This window comes from Argiope bruennichi, chromosome X2 (assembly GCF_947563725.1).
Source record: "Argiope bruennichi chromosome X2, qqArgBrue1.1, whole genome shotgun sequence".
Lineage (NCBI taxonomy): Eukaryota > Metazoa > Arthropoda > Arachnida > Araneae > Araneidae > Argiope > Argiope bruennichi.
The window spans coordinates 7,788,348-7,806,151 of record NC_079163.1 but is presented as its reverse complement, the minus strand read 5'-3'; the positions used below and the strand labels follow the sequence as shown (position 1 = coordinate 7,806,151).

At 28.7% G+C, this 17,804-nt stretch overlaps 1 protein-coding gene across 1 annotated transcript in view; it reads right to left on the bottom strand.

Annotated features, from left to right (window-relative positions):
- LOC129960424 (transcription factor LBX2-like) overlaps positions 1-17,804 on the bottom strand; it is a 109,763-nt gene that overhangs the window by 2,032 nt on the left and 89,927 nt on the right. The gene's annotated exons all lie outside the window — the stretch shown is intronic.

Below are 17,804 nucleotides of genomic sequence, written 5' to 3'. Positions count from 1 at the left end.
ATATATATAATATAAGAACTTGGTAATGAAAGTCTATCTCAGAGTTTTCAGTCATCTGGATTGAAATTTGAAACCATCTAATATAATAAAAAGGAATTTTTTCTGTTCGTATTTAATGCGCTGCCGTACTATTCATCCAATGGTGATAAAATTTTGCTAACTAATTGCTTGCACTTGCGCGAAGATTACTGACATTGTACAATTATTATATCAAATATTTAAAAAAATGAGCTTTTGTTCGTTCGTATTTTATACGCTGCAGTACTTTTGATCCGATGGCAATAAAATTTTGCCAACTAATTGCTTTGAACCTAGAAAATCCATGTTTTCTACATGGCTAGTTGGATGCTCACGTGTCAGAAAATCACAAAATTTATTTATTTTTGCAGAAGACGGAAAAGCAAAAAATGTTGTCTACCTTAAAGTATACTTGAATAATAAAGTCAAAAAAATAGAATAAATATTATTTATATTTCTCCTTTATATATCATTTAATTTTATTGAATGATATTCATTGTCGACAAGAAAATAAACATCATTCTTTCTAACATTCCTAATTAAACAAGATAGCTATTTCAAATTTCAAACGATATTTCCAAAATTATTTTTTCTGCGGCAGCAACGCGCCGGGTTCCAGCAAGTATAATATAGAAAGCTTGAATTTTTGTTGAACTGGAGCTCGTATATTGTATGCAAACAGCCGAGATGCCGTGTTTGAAAACTAAGCGGGAAATTGTTGCTCATGTATTAATTATATTGAATAATGTTAAAAAGGTACACAACTTGCCAGTTTTTTATTGTATTTTAAATATTAACATATAAATCATAAATCTTAATATATAAATATAATATAATATTTTATTATATTATATTTATCTATTAAGATTTTCTTACCATTGTATTATAAATGATATGAAGTACTGAAGCATTAATGCAAAGATTTAATTTTAAAGGTTAACTCATTCTCATCAAAGTAGTTGTGGGAAATATTGTATAGATATAGATATTGATCGCACTAAGGCGACCAAGGGGTTTACCCAGACCAATTTTAGATGAAAAAAAATGAGGAGAGGGGTTACTCCTTCAATTTTTACATTTAACATTAGGAGACATCAGTAACCAAATATTTAAAATAAAATAATTTTTTCATTTCCATAATTTTTGGAGAAATTTTAAGCAATTAAAATTTGCAAATATTGTAGTAATACGCTCACTTTTTGATAGCAGTTTTTTTTTGTTTCTTTATTTTAAAAATGTTTTTAATCAACTAAAGGCATTTAAAGTAAAATTGTAATGAAAGTAGTTTTTGTATTAATCAATTTATATATACATATAATATTATTTTTTATAATAATATTTCATCTTTTTTTGTAGCTTGAAGCCAAAATATAATAAGTTTGAAAATTTTTACTATTCTTTGAATTATATATTTGTTGGAATATACGGCAAAAGTGTGAATCTTATATTTTGAAATTTCAAAATTCTGCAGATGCTTCAATTTTTTAAAAACTCCCTGAATTTTAAATAAATATATGAAAACTTGTGGAACAAGGAATTTGGCATACATAATGGAAAGAAAATATATACGTATCTTGAGATTAAGGTATATATATATATATATATATATATATATATATATATATATATATATATATATATATATATATATATATATATATATATACACCTTAATCTCAAGATACTTCACAAGAAGATATATATATATATATTTCCTTTCAGATCGTGTATATTCTTCTCAAATAGTTTTGTGATATAATATGTATTTATTTTGAAGTTCGCAAACAAAAAATTTAAGGTCAACTTTTGCTTGAAAATGTTTAGAGTAACTATTAAAAAAATTAGACTGCTTTCGATTACGTTTAGAACCTTGGAACAATTATCCTATTAATTAATAGTTAATAAATATTATAATGATTCCCATAACTCAAAATTTAAGATATAATAATGAAATTTATATACTGTCTTTTGTGGTGCTTCTCTTTATTTCTGCGAAATCTCAGCATATTAAGTTAAAAATTAAATGAAATTATTTTGAAAGTCTATCGATGGTCGCCTTAAATGTGGAAGTTTATTTTTCCTAGAAAATATAATTTAATATAAAGATAGGTGCAATGTAGAATTGTAATATTGTTTTTGTCTTGAAAGACAGAATATCGATTGTAATAATGAAGAAACATATTAACATGAAACAGAAGTAAAAGTGTTACGAAAATAACGTTACTATTTACAAATTCAGGACACTTTATTCATTTTTTTCAATTATTTATAAAAATCATTTAATTTATTCTTAACCATTGTTACCCGCTATTGCAACCTTACTTTTGTCGAAATCTGAATTTTCAATTGTTAGCTTAGGGCTGACTTAAAGATGGAAAGCAAAAACGAGGGTTTTCATCAGGTTTTGCTTTTTAATTTTAGAATATGCAAGAAAGCTGCTGATACTCACCAGGAGATTCATAAATTTATGATGTTAATGCTTTTACTGACGAACTTAACACAGCAATTTTATTGAAAATCTCGTTTTGATCATTTTTCACTAAAATATTGATTAAAGGTCTGGTCGACCAACTGATCTGAATACCCTACCCCTCAAAAAAATCCTAAGATCGACCCGGAGTCTAATGAAAGATCCCAAGTTCAATATTTAGAAAATAGCAGTTAATTGAAAAATGTAGACGTGAACAAATTTTATAAAGCTATTTAGCGAATGTTGGAATTTAGTTGACTAGTGATATGAAATTCACTATGTATAATCTGGAACTTGCTTCAAAAGGTATAATTTATTTCAATTTTTTAAACTCTTTGGACACTAAAAATGTCAAAATACATGATGCCTTGAGACTGAACTTCATTCATTTGTTTTTCTTTCCTTGTTGATAAAGACCAGAAATTCTGTAAGCGCATAAACATAAATGTTATCAGACAAATAGAGAAAATTTAAAGCTTTAAAATTTACTAATTTTTATGAAATAAACATCTTATGTCGTAGGAAAATTACTTTTGTTACAACTCATTAAATACATTATGCTATCTTTATTCGTATCCCATATAATAGGCTTATTGAAGATTAAAAATATATATATATAATAAAATTAAAATAGAAAGAGATACCAAGGATTTTTTTTTTTTTTTTTTTGTAAAAATTTTCAAAATTTTCATTTATTTTAAGATAAAAAGTCATTGCCGGTCACAGGATTTTTTTTGATAATTTCTTTGATAAAATGACTTTATCTAAGAAAGTATAAATGATAAGCTACAGAATATATAATTTCTATATATATCTACAGAATATATAATAAATTATATATAATAATGTCATATATATACATATAGAACCATTAATTAAAATGCTTGAAATTTTAAAGTAAAAGAACAAAGAAGGCGGTTATATTTAAATAAATAAATAGGGGGAAATTATGAACTGGCTACATAGATTTTATTTGTATTTTTAATTATTCAAAGCAGTAACAAGCGTCAACTTTTTTTGTGTGTGTGAGAACCTCTTTTATTTTTTCATCCACAACACAGAGTATAAAACCGAATTTTAATTACGGGTTTTTTCTTTGATAAAACACGGATGACTCTGGATTATTAATGCATAATGATACATTTCTCAGAGCCTGAAGTATCACTTCTACCGTGACAAGAAAGAAAATGAAAATACTCCAAGGAAACAAATTTGCATGAAATTAGCTCCTTAACAACAACAACAACAAAACACACTTATTGGTAAATAATTCAATATACAAATTATCTAGATGTGTAATCTATGGTAAATTCTTTTTAATCGAAATTATTCTTCCTTTATTTTTAGTTTAAGAATTAATAACCGAGTTCATAAATTTCCCATTAGGTAATTAAGAAATAGCATGCCTGTAATTTATACTTCTTCTTGTGTACAGTCGACCACCCCTCCATCAATGAACGAGGCAGTATCGACAGGATTCCTTTAATTTGTACTGCCAGCCAAATGGTTAATTAAATCCATTTATAGCGAGATTCGGTTATATTCGAATTTTAATCCTTTTCCGTAATGTGATGAGGTGGAGAAAATTCTAAAAGAAGCATGTCGATAAAAATAAAGTCATAATCAATACTTAAAGGGTTAGTAGATGCCAGAACAACATAAACTACCGAATGATGTCAAAACAATAGCATTTCATAGGCATATAAGCCATTCTTAAAAAATTTTATCAAGATATATTTTTACACACTTTTATTTAATTCTGCTCGATGATGGTTGCAAAAAGGGAGCTTTGTAATCGATTTTGCTCTCATTTCCTGATGTATATACTTTAGTTACCTCAATAATAATCTTCTATTTTAGTATTTTCATAATATAATTATTAGTTCATCTATTACATTAAATAATTTTTTCTTCAGTATGAGTAGTAAAACCTGATAGTCAACTTGAGAAAAGTTTGATTTGAGAATTTCATAAGATTTATAAAGATGAATAATAAATTAAAAACGAAAAATATAACAACTTTATGCACTGCTCCAAAAAATTAAATCATCATTTACTTTCCTTTTACTTTTTTGAAGAAATACGTATGCTCCAGTCTCTCTCTCTCTCTCTCTTTTGGAGAAAAATTTGAAAGGAATTTTTCAATGTATTTCTGTAAATGTAGGAAACAAAATTAATTTTATTCGGTTTAGTATATAAAAGTCTGTCCTCAAAACATTTGGATATTTCATAAGTTTTAATGTTTCTAAGTAAAAATCAAAACAAATAATGTAAAAATTCAAAGAAGTTGTGAAATCAAGAAAGCCTGTGATCTCTAATTTTCGAATATCTTCAAGAAAGTCCACTTTATTTTGTGGCACCATTTCCCAATCCTCCGTAAAGGCAATCATTAGTTATCAGAAAACACTTTAGTGGACCAACAACTCATCCCCCTAGAATTTGTCATGCATGCTGCATTGGATTCAAGGAGGATGAATATTTTGAGCACTCCACGCGCTCGACACATTGCTCCAAAACCAGTCTCTAACGAAACCAGCTCTGTGTCATTGAGCGTTGCCATTTATTAAAATGAATGCTTTTCCGGGTCAACAACATACGTTAAAGAAATCAGGAATTTTTGACGACATCATCAAAGTGACCACTCGATGGTATCCAAAATTATATGTTCATTTTCCGATTTCGTATAGTTTATTTCGATACATTTTTTTCGCAGCCCACTTTTACCGTCAACAGTTTTTATCTTGTTCTATTTAGACAGACAGATAACGAATGTAGGCTTGTTATGCTACACTTGTAAGTCCATGGCATAATTAAGTCCATTCGGAATAGATTCAAAAGGCAACATATTACTCTTTTGAGACATATCAATGAAAATTTCCGTTTATTGCCGTGCACCACTTTGCAGTTGACTAGATCTTAAAAACGCTATTGATTTTGGCAAATTTTCATTTAGAAAAATTTGTAGATGTTGAATTTGCTTAATTGATTCCGCAAAAAGTATTCTGTCAAGTCTAATATTATCCAAAGCCAAGAGAAAAACCTGGTATTCTCATTCTATTGAGAAGTTTTCCAGAATTCGGAAAGCTATGCACTCCAGGTGGCACTGATGCAGTTTTTTAAAACGGATCTTCATTTTCCAATGTCTTTAAATAATTACATATGAGTTAAGAAGATTTCAACTAGATTTTGCATGCTGGGGGAAAATAATGTTTCGAAAACAAAGAGATCTTTAAATTTCTTTTAAAGAGGGGAAGGGGGTGCAGGCATTTTTTTTTCAATGTTGGATACAGTGCCTTTTGTTCTTATTAGTCCTGGAGTTCTATCAGTATTGAAATAACTTTTATGTTTAGGCAAAATGGCTCCATTAGGGCAATGACATTCAAAAAATCGGTTCTGTATATATGAAAGTAAATAAGATCAAATTTAATTAATCCATTTCCAAATAAAAAATGTACTAACGTTTAAACGAATTGAAAATAGTTAATTATTGATTATATGTTGATAATACATTGAATTATTAAATAAAGCAATTTAGAATAAAATAAAACACAAAAGTTTATTTCAGTAGAATTACAAAAAAATTTAGGACTTATAGACGCTTTAAGAAATAAAAGACTCGAGTTCTCGTTATAAAATGAATTCAAAAAGCTTTATTTATACCTCATTTTTGATTTATTTTATTCATATTTATCATTTATTTACCATTATTCGATTTATTTTATTCATTTCCAATCATTCATATTTATTTTAATCATATTTATAATGGCAGTTGGAAATTCTGCAACCTTTAAAGAAGTTCTTACAGAAAGAAATTTAAATGCACTCTTGAAAATGGATCGAAAGGGCAATGATCTAACGGTCATTGTTTCCTTAGAGTTTGTAATCATTTCCCTTATTATACACAAATCTATGAATCAAATTCTTACAGAACAGACATTAGATTTTTTTTGACAGAATTTTTCCATATAATTGATCTAAAAGGTAAATTTAGGTCACTGAAATCAGATTTTCTTTGTTTTAAGAAGTTCGAATTATTCTGAACTTTATGTTTTGAAGATTAGTAGCATTGGATCACGTTAGATTTAAATTTAACTTTTGGTTTGAATTTAAAAAAAAAGACTAAGTTAATCTAAATTGGAGTAAGGAAGAAAAAAAATTTGTCTTTTGATAAAAATGTTCCATTTCAGAGAAATAAGAAAAATAACTTTGTATTCATTTCAATTTAAAAGTTTCTTTACAAAATTTCTCGACAAACATATTTTTTAAAAAAAGAGATTCGGTGTTATAAAATATTAACAGTTTGTATATGAAAAATTTATCATTGTTAGTTTGACAGAATGTTTAGCTAAGGAATTCTTGTATGCGAAAATGACTCTCGATTGATGAGCTTGCTTTTTCATATTGATCACAGCGTTACTATTGAGTCAAACCAACCTTTTTCCGAATGATTGTAACATTCCAATGTTCATATTGACTCTTCGATTTGAATTTATGGCATCATTAGAAGAACCACTCTGCTCCACAAGCAACGAGTAATTGAGAAACTTCAGTCAGATGCTGTGTTCTTAACCAACATTACTCAAAAATTGGTTGACTGATGGGAGCTTTTATCATTGTACTGCTTGCTTCGGCCGATCTGGTTGTTGGATACAATCCCCCCTCTCCTCTTCCGAAAGTCCTCCAAGTGGCAACCTTTCTCGTTAGACTGAAGTTAATATCCTATTTAGAATTCATGTGAAATCGAGGTGCTCCAAGGTTTCTTTAACCAATAAAAACTCTTACCCTTGAATCATGAATTTGATTAGTTACATTAGACTATGTGGCATTAATAAAACAACAAACAACCACAATGAAGTTGAGAATTTATCAATTGGCATTATGTAGGCCATCACAATCCTTAAAATTAAATTTGATTTGATAATATCTTCAAATTGGAAAATTTATCTTTATTTTTTAATAAATGTATAAACTAATGTGTTCTATATTTTTCATTATTATTTATTTTTATACAAGATAGGGTTCTTTGGATTTCACGAGCATTAAAAAGAAGTTAAATGAAGCGATACATTTAAAACAAAATATAAAATATTAGTTATTTATAAAAAAGATAGCCATAGGGCTGAAAACTCCTAAACGCCCATTGATTTGACTTTACTTAGAAGGAGATGCACTTTTCTTACAAATAAATCCAGTAAAGAATTGGTAATTCCATTGATTACATATTTTCAGTTTAGTCAGTTGTGACAAAGTCATCATATGATAAGCCAGAGAGCAATTTCATAGAGTCATCTTGCAAGCCAATCTTCTATTCGGAACTAGTGATTCGCTTCTGCTTCACTAATCATGGAGAGAGTACCATTTAGAGGAAGACTAATGGATTCAGTTTCAAGAAACAAATTTTTTCTTCGTCTGTCTTTTGGAGTTTACTACCCAGATTTCAAAAGCGATGTCGATTTTATTTCCTCCACATATTAAATGTTGGAGGAAAATATTAACATGGAACTTTTGCGAAGGGAAAAAAAGTAAGAAGACCCGATGCTGAAAATTTCCAGGAAAAAATATATATTTCTCTAAAATAATCTAAATTTTTATTTTTATAAAAGTAACATTTCAAAACTTTCATGTCCATCTAAAGAGAACGATAGTGCTCCACTATTCCATTTTAAATGAAATAAAGAGAAAGCGTTATATGTATTCGAGCTAAATAATATACTTCAAATAGTGTTTTTTTTTCTTTCATCAAGAAATTCCTGCTTTATGAAGCAGTAAATTAGAGAATTAAAGCATCAAACTCTAAAGAAAATTTCAACACTAATTTATGTATTCTAAAGAATGAAATAAGTGAGTATAAGTAGTAAATATTCTTCGAACTGAACGCAAAGATTTCGAAAGGAATAATAAAACTATTGCGTTCAGATTTCAACGTACTGACAACGTACATACTTTCAATTAAAAAAATATCATGAAATTGATGAACGACGTCGATTTGTTTGAAAGATTATCTATCCATTATGACTAATAACAGAATTGCGTTCGTATCCATTATGACTATCTGAAATGTATTCAGACTGGAAGAAATAGTTTTATTTTGTACCCCAAGAAACATATAATTGAAAATTATCATTCAACTCAAATTTAATTTTTTTGTCTCATAAATAAATTTTTTGAGTTCCGTGGAAAAAAAAAAGAAAAAAAAAAGCTACATGAATGTAATAAAGTCTTAAAACTTCCATGGATAAAGATTTTCTTTACAATATAATTGTTCCTTAGAATGTGAAATGTTATTAGTTATATCGCATTCAGTTTTTACCTTATTAATTCTAAGAACTTATTTACCTTAAAAGCTTAATTTAAGAATGTTTTTAAAAATTTGCCTTTTCTCAAATAAAAAATAGTGCTAAACAAAAATACTCTATACCTACTTTTTTTTATTTATTATTTATTTTCTGTTAACTGTTTGTCAACCTTTTTATCATGAAAATTTGGGGGGGGGAGGGAGAAGGGTGAAGGGAAGAATCTAGAATTGTTATTTGGCTTTTCATATAATTTATTGTCTTCTGCGTTTGATTAATGCATTTCTATTTTTCATAAACGAATAAATATCAAAAAAATATCTAATATTATTGATAAAAACCTGTTTAATAATATTGGATCCATCTAGCTGCATTACTGGTATGCACTCGGTGAGGAAAGGAAAAAAAAAAAATTTTCGGCTGTTCAATTCTAAAAGAACTCAAAAGTTACATCTTTGCATGCTGATAAATGAAAAATATTTTTAAAAAAAATACATCTCGGATCTTTAATTAGCTCAAAGAAATCTGAACAAATGACGAAAACAACGAAATTTACCTTTATGATAAAATTAGACAGAATATGGTTTTGGGTTCCTAATGACGTCCATTTTAGTTGCCTGATCACAGAAAAGTTTCGTGAAAAATCAAGGCTTCCTTATTATACAAATACATGTAGTATTTTATTAAATATGTGATAGAAGAAGGCAGGCTGTTATAGAATGTTATAAACAGGCCTACAGTAACAAAGAGAATACGCTTTGGTGATGAAAAAAATTAATTCTATCTTTCAAGAAAAGATCTGAAACTCAAATGTACTTAAAAATAAGGAGAGAAGCACATTAACCTGATTCAAGAGCCTAGCAGGCAATGAAATAGCTACATAAAGACCCTAGCACAGAGAACTAGGATCTTGATAAGAAGGAAAAGGAACTATTAGTTTTGAGTATAAGATGACAATGTTAGTGACAAACCGAAATGGGAAAGCTTTCTATTTTAATTTTTAATTGTTTTTAGGTAATCTTTCATTGCTTTTTTATTTTATTTTAGTATTCGTACTTTCGAATTTTCGGGACCTTTATTTTCCACTTTTGGAACTGGTTAGACTTCTTGCCGTTTTAGTTGAAATCAGGTCTTCCATCTATCAGAATTTTTAAAGAATTCAACTATATGTACAATCTTAGCTATCATTTTGAATCCAAATAAATTTTTATTTTGTAGGAAATTTCTAGGTGTAAAGTGATCAACAGTTAAATTTTCATCCTTAGATAAAAGATGTGTTCATACAGACTTGATTTTTCTCTGATGTTCTTGTTAGTAAACTGATTACTAATTAGAATCTAAGATTCTAATTCAATTAAGATCGAGAAATAATTTCTCAGTTTTATTAAAGTAAATGATGAAAAAGTATGTGAAAAATATATTATCATGTTAAGTGATAATATCTGCATTTACTTATTTAAAGAAAAAATGTTTTGCTTGCAGTTTATGCATGATTTGTACAACATTAATTATTACGGAACAAGGCGGAATACAATTTTTTTTTTTAAAGTATAGTTAAATTTTATGAAATCTCTTAAAATTATATTTTATACTACGGCAATATCTGTTTTTAAGCAAATGTATGATTGCTACATTATACTTGTTTAAGAAACAGCTTTTCAAATATGCTATAATTTAGATCTGCTCATGAGTTTTCTATCGATTAGTTTTCAAAATGGGCACTTCCCATTCATATGACGTATGAATGAATAATATTTTAAGAATGACGAAGCTTTGTTTTGATTTTTTTTTTTTAATTTTCAATATTTTCCCCTGTAGTTTGCAACAAATATACAAAGCTTCTAGAATATTTTTGATATTCATATCTTTTTCATTGAATAAAACATTTTTTATTCTTTTGAAATTGTATTGTTTTGTATTTGAAATGAGTAGATTTTTAAGAATTGATGCAGCTAGAATTCTCGCTTAAAATTCCCATTCTTGCTTTTTAAATGGGTTATTTCAAATTTCAACTTTTTTCATGCAAAAACATATTTCCCTTAAAATTTAATTAACTTTTAATCTGTGCAGTTTGGTTTCATTTGATTTGGATACTTTAAAACAAAATTGTTTTTGTGTGAATTCGTATAACGTACATATCGTTTGGGGTCTAAATTCAGAGACAGGGCATCCCAACTTCTCGCGTCAATAAAGATACTGTCCAAATTGAAAAGGAGTGGCTGAGATTTTGAGGATACTATTTTCGCTTTGAGCTTCTAGACTTGCGTGAAAGTTCGTTTCACATAAATCGGTGATCAAAAACTGGTTTCAACGAGAAAAGGCTGCAACTATTTCCAGGAGCTCTCGTTCGTATGCCAGACATTTAATACAGGAGAGTGAAACCTGTAATGAAATTGCGAAGAGCAAAAGAAGTAGCTGGAAGATATTATCATTATTATTATGGTATTATCATTAATGAAGAGGAAACAATTGGCTACAATGGTATACCAACAAACATAATGTGGAAAAATGGTGTTATCAGCAAGCTAGAAGTTAATATTCAGTATCCATTGCACTTATTCTGCTTGCTTCATTACAGCGAACGAATATTCAAACATTTTGACTGACAGACAGACAGACGACGAGACCAGGGTCATTATGAATAGTGAGTAATAGAATTGGAAGTTTGATTTTAATGACACAACAATCAAACCTGTTCATGCTGTGGCAAACGCATGGTGAATAGGAATAGAGAGAAAGTACCAGGACAAATTTCGAGTTGAATGAAACCAAAGTAAATAAAATTGATCTTAATAAAGACCAAGAGTATCGTCTGGATATTGTCTGAGCCATCTAGATAAGTCAATATGCTCCAGATCTGGTTGTAAGAAATGCTGGACTTTTCAGCTATTTTTGATGGCTGTGAAGTGCAAACCGGGTATAATGGTTGTTCATTTCCAAAACAAGTTTTGCAAAAGGATTCAAAATTAGAATTACATATATTCCTGCATTGCTCGGTATTTAGAGACATCAATATGTGGAAATTAGATTCTAAACATATTTTGAAGTCATTTAAATAATAGATAGTAACTAGACGACGTTACAAGAATTATCGATCCTGCAATCTTGTAATTGATTTTGTAATCCTCTCATAGATGCTATTCAGACACGACATTATAAGAATCATCTATCCTGTAATTGAGTGAAATGCGTTCTTCTGACATCCATAGAATATGTTCGTGGATAAGTGAAAACACGAACTGAAATTGAATTATAAAAAGGTACTAAAGGAAAGGATCTCAATTCTGAAATCTGTAAAAACGTACTTAATAAAATCGTTTTTTTTTTTCAATGCCTGTCACTCTAACTTAAATCATCTTGACATGGAGAAGTAAAAAGAAAAAAAAAATAATGATAAAACTCGCGAAGAAAACAGCCATGAGATTTTAAGATAAGAATTTAGAAAAATATTAATAAAAAAACTGCTTGGCTCATTTTTATCACTTTAGTAAAAAGAAAAAAGTTTTTATTTGCTTTCTACTTATCAGCCATTAATTTACGTTTCACCATTATACATATCATGGAACTTTGAAAAATTACTCTTCGCCAATTCATTGCCAGGTATTGAAATTCGCGAGAAATCAAAATTTAGTTAAATTTTTCGATTATTTCATAATTTAGTTTTGAAAATATAAATACAGCATATCGTTATTGAGAAAACACGAATATGCAAAATTTTCAAGCGTATTAATTTTTTAAATTAATAACTAAGCACAAGTCGATTGAAAAATTCCATTTTCGCAAAAAAGGAAAAAAGTCATAGTAAATAAATCGTGTAAAACCAAAAGCTCCTTGTTGGAAATAATACAGGGTGTTTATAAAGTCCCGGACCCATTTTGATGTTTAATAACTCGTAAAATAATAAAGATATAAACAAACTTATGGCATTTATTGATGGAGTAACTCATATATTTTCCTTTTCAGGTTTGAATATTTTTACTTTTGTAAATATCGTCTGCACGTGTGGTTATTTTTAGATAATTTCATTTTCCAGTCTAAATATCTGTACTTTTCTAAATATTGTCTGCTTATTAATTGCATTTTTCTCTCTTTTGTTTTTGGCAACTATTGCAATGTTATGTTTACTTTTGATGTGTTTGTTCTATGTAGTACTTTTGTATGTGATGTTTCATTCGAGTGGATATTAAGGAGAATGCGTACACCACAAGAGATAGCACAGATTTTATGGTGGTTCATAGAAATGAAATCGATAGTGCAAGCACAAAGAAATTTCAGAAGAATTTACCAAAAAGATCCTCCATCCAAAAACAGCATCTTGCGGTGGAAAAAGAATTTTCTAGAAATTGGAAGTATCGAAGATAAGAAACGTTCCAGACGTCCTTGCACAAGTGATTTTGATGTTGAGCGTGTCAGAGAGACATTTTTACACAATCCTAGCATATCTGTGAGATCAGCGGCAACAGAATTGGATATGCCACTTTCGACGGTGTACAAGGTTATTAAGAAAAAATTAAGACTGCATGCATACAAAGTTCAAATTGTTCAAGTTTTGGAACCGAACGATAGGCCTAGGAGGATGGCCTTTGCAACAGATATGCTAAGGAGGATAGAAGATGCTGCTGATTTTCTGAAGAGCATAATGTTCTCCGATGAAGCATCCTTTCATGTTTCTGGCATTGTTAATCGCCATAATGTGCGCAAATGGCTCTGTGGATGCCGACATGCTTGTCGCTACCTGGCGTGAAATTGACTATCGACTTGATATTCTCCATGCGACGAAGGGGGCACATGTGGAAGTTCATTGACAAGGGTCATGAAACTTTTTGAGTCTATTTAACCATTTATGTTATTAATTTTAATCTATCTTTATTATTTTATGAGTTATTAAACATCAAAATGGGTCCGGGACTTTATAAACACCCTGTATATTTTATTCAAAAAAATTAAAAACCATTTACGTTTATTTTTTAAAAAATGAATAGAAGCTATATTTATGAATTCGTTGAAATTTAACAGTAAAATAAAATGTATTTGATATGAATTTTTGACAAAATAAAACAGTTTTGAATTTCTTCTTATTTCTTATTCAGAAACCAATATCCATGTAAACAGGAGCATTTCCTTCTGACATAAACCTGCTGAGACAAATGTGAAGGAAGTAGGGAGTAAAACATCATTCATTTGTAAAAATTATTTTTAAAAATATTTAGAATTAACTGCTTCCTCTTTTGGAAATCAACTTATTATATTATTTGTATAAATTCTAAGCAATTAATGACTATGAAAAAATAACAACAATTTATATTGATTTACTTATCAAGAGATTTATGATTTTGTATTATTCTTGCTATAAAATGCTTTCATTTTTCCTGTAACTCTTACCAACTTTGTCTTAATATAATAATGTATTTTGTATTTTTGATTTTAGTATTTTTGTATTTGTATATGTATGTAGTATTTTTGAGAGTATATCACACGAAGTTTAGTAGACTAACAAATATTATATATATATGGGGAGACTGGGGCTAATTGTAATAACTTTTGGGAATATGTTTATATATTTAAATGCATTTGAGTTCTCTTGAATATAACTAACCTTTATTTATAACTTAACTATTCTTTCACAATAAGCATAAAAAACTTTCAAGTGCTTTGTTGATTTTAGCACGAGAACTAATTTTTTTTAAAGTTGCGCCGAATCTGGGGCAAAATGTAATAGACATGCAGCAAGTTTTAACAATAAAAGCAACAATATTTAAAATTATTTTCTTTTTACAATTCTTTTATTAATTAAAGTACTCAGGACAGTTGTTAATATTATTACTTGCCATAGTGATAATAATTGATATCAAGTGGTTTATAGTGAAATTATTTAGCAATCAACATAAAAGTCAGTCTACATCAGAATTACAGGTAACTCAAGCAAATAATAAACTGCTTCCTATTGCATGCATTTTGCAAATTAAGCAATTAACTCATCCCTCTTTATTGCGGACCGCAGTATTCTGTATGTAATATCTTGACATTACATACAGGAATACGGAATCAGGTGTACATTTTGACGACAGGAATACATTTTGAGCCAGGAATACTGTATTCCTGGTTCAATACCCGATTTCGCAATACCCGAAGAACTGACATGTAAGCGGCCCCGGTGTACGCCAAATCCCCGGGACTGAATGACCTCCCCCCTTTCCCCCCTGCTATAGTGTGGAAGGAGAACAAAGCCATCACCCCCCAGCGACAACCCCCTCCCATCCAACCACTGCTTAAAATTACGCGGTCTGTCCAGAAATAACCCAACCTTGTATCCTAACGGATTGTTAATGCGATAATATGGTCTTTCATCAAAACTGATGAAAACATCTCCAGAAGCTAAATAAACTATTCTTCTTTTTCAGAATTCGTATGTGGTTCAAAATTTCTGCTTCGCCTTTCTTTCTCTTGTATTCTTCTCTCTTTCTCTCTCTCTTTTCCCTTAAACCTTTCTCTTATTTTTGTTTTCATTTCTTATTGATTATGTCATCACATTCTTTTTTTATTGTTTCTTAATCAGATATCTGAGTTAGGATATTATTTTTATTCTTATTTATATATATATATATATATATATATATATTTAATTTATGAAGTCAGCTTCTGGTAGACTCTTTAAGAGGTGAGTTTTTTTGGAAGAGATGTGTTCTTTGAGGATGCATATTAATATTTAAAGCAGAAAGTCTTACTACACGAATCAAACACAAATAAAGATAAATCTCGCAAGCTGTGATATGCTACAATTTGCCCCAAGATTTTGTTACAACTTCCCTCATAGCATAATTTCAGATATGTTTGTTGATTTATAAAAAAAATATTGCTATTAGTAAAAAGATTAAAGCATCTTTCTAAACCTTAGTATAAAAGCATAATAAATAAGTAAAAACATTTTAAAAAAGATCAACTAACTTATTTTAAATCAAAATTTCTGAAACTTATATCTATATATATTATCTTACCCCAATTGCAACTAGCCCCTGATCTCCTTTATATATATGCTATTCGCTTCAGAATCTTGAAACTAGCACTTATGGACGATTGTGCTTCGCTAAGGGGTGATACGGTGAAAGATGAGCTGTTATTACGTCTCCTGATTCCGCGAATAATCCGAATTCATCCTATTGCTAAATATAAACATTGCCTCCCGAAGCATGCGCAAAAACGTGAAAGGTTTATATACATATATTTTTCTTTAATATTCTAATGAATATTAAGTTTGTGCTTTGAATATTCACCCAGATTAGTCAAATATTAGAAGTAAAAAATTTAGGGATGTTAAAAAATATCTTTACCTTATATATGCTGGCGCATATAATACCTTATATTTGCAAGCATATATCTTATATATGCTTGCTATGCTTCATATTTAAAAGTATAAACGAAAAATAAGGGCCCTTATGCTAAATTTGCTGAAATTTGTTTTTGAAGTTTGTATTGTACAAATAAAATAATATTTCTTTTATCGATCTCAATGAATAAAGTAAATTCTCTTTGATTTCGACTAATAAGAGAGAAAAAAGGCCATTTTTATTTATTTTTCCCACTGCAAAAGGAGAAAAAAGTTTAATTTCACTTATGAAATTTTTACATTTCGTTTTGTTTCCTTGATGGATAATCTTATGGAAATGGAATTAAACCCTTCTGCGCCATATAATTTTCATAATATGTTCTATATATCAAGATGAATCCCATTAACAATTATTAATTCACGCATCTATGAACTACAATAAGCGAACTAATCAGTATTTCTAAGAATTTATAACTTAAAGGGAAATTGTAAAACGAGGTCAACGGTATTCCGCAGAATGCATTTTATGTATAAAAAATACAATTATAAAGGCCGTATTTCAAATCACTTAAGCAGTTTTTAATGTACAGCTATAGAAAAGCGATTTCAATTAAACAAAAGTAGTAGAGCTTTTTTTCAAATTCTTTATTTTCAAATCAATGAAATTAAGTTTATAAAATTGCACTTTAAATAGAAAAACCTGACACGAGAAATTTGCCGTCAATTCAATTCAATAAAGGAAACTAGTTTCCTAAATTGAGCCACCATTTTTTTTAAGTGCAGTTACTACAAGCACATTATTTTATTCTAAATTCATATTCGCAAACAATGTATAAACCCAAATATGACATTTCATCTTCTCTTGTTTCCTCACATATAATGCAAAACCACTTAGCTTTACTTTTTTCTTTTTTTTTTCTTTTTTTTACATAGGCTTATTCCAATTTATGAATTCGTTAGGTCTATAGTTATTATAACTGCACTACATTCTAGACTATTCTTTTAATTTGAAGAAGCAGTACCATTGATGTAAACAAGATTATTGTTTTGGGTCCAGTCAGGGTAACTTTTGGACAACAATAATAAAAAAATAATCTAACCTTCTTTTAGTTATTTAAAACATATTTCTATTGTAAATTATAGCTGAACAATTTTTTTTTCTCAAAGGTTATAATTATGTATTTTGCTGCTTACTTTTAAGCACAGTAAAGGTTATTAAATTTGTCAAAATATTTATTTGGGGATAGATAGATTATTTTTTAAGCCCAATCTTGTAATGCTTTCTCTAAAAAATGATTATATCAATCACATTCAGGTACATCCGTGCAGAATAAATTGCCTCTTTTATATTCTAAATATTGAATAGAGATGAATTCAAGATTCAGCAAAAATTTCATAGGAAAACACCAATTCAAAATTCAAATTCAGGCACACTTTATTATAACCGTTGCCGATAAGCACTTCATAGAAGAATCAATAAAATCGTTTATCCCTCCCTCCATTTTCGGGAATAAAAATCTTTTTTGCCATTTTAAAGTACCATATTAGTAATCACAAAACAAATGACATATTTTCTACCTTTTGAATCGCTGATAAAATATTTATTTCATAACAATTCCGTTATTGATATCTCATTTTATATAAATGTGTTAAAAAATGTGTATACTACAAATACTGTAATAACCTGCCAACATCACAC